The following is a 379-nucleotide window of genomic DNA, read 5'->3' as shown; positions in this document are numbered from 1 at the left end:
CCCCCCCCCCCCCCCCCCCCGAGACCTCCGCCTTTAATACCAACAAACAAACTCTTCGCTCTCCCTAAAGGAGGCGCCTTTGATCGGAGCGAGGCGAACCCCGACGGGCACCGGCACCACCGGGACCTCCACGGGCATCGGTACCATCGGGCACCGGCACCGGGATCCCCAAAATACCGGCACTACCGAGACCCTCCGGTCACCGATACCGAGACATCGCCGTGCTCCGGGCATCACCTTTCCCTCTGGGTATCCCCAGCATTGACACCGGGACAGCCCCGAGCACCGGCACCGGGAGCAGCACCGGGACATCGGTTAGCCACACCGCAGCAGCCGGGCTGTGACACCACAGCACCCACCGAGAACAGGGACCGAAGCT

Source organism: Lagopus muta, chromosome 1 (assembly GCF_023343835.1).
Source record: "Lagopus muta isolate bLagMut1 chromosome 1, bLagMut1 primary, whole genome shotgun sequence".
NCBI classification, from domain to species: Eukaryota; Metazoa; Chordata; class Aves; order Galliformes; family Phasianidae; genus Lagopus; species Lagopus muta.
Note: the sequence above shows the minus strand (reverse complement) of the source record.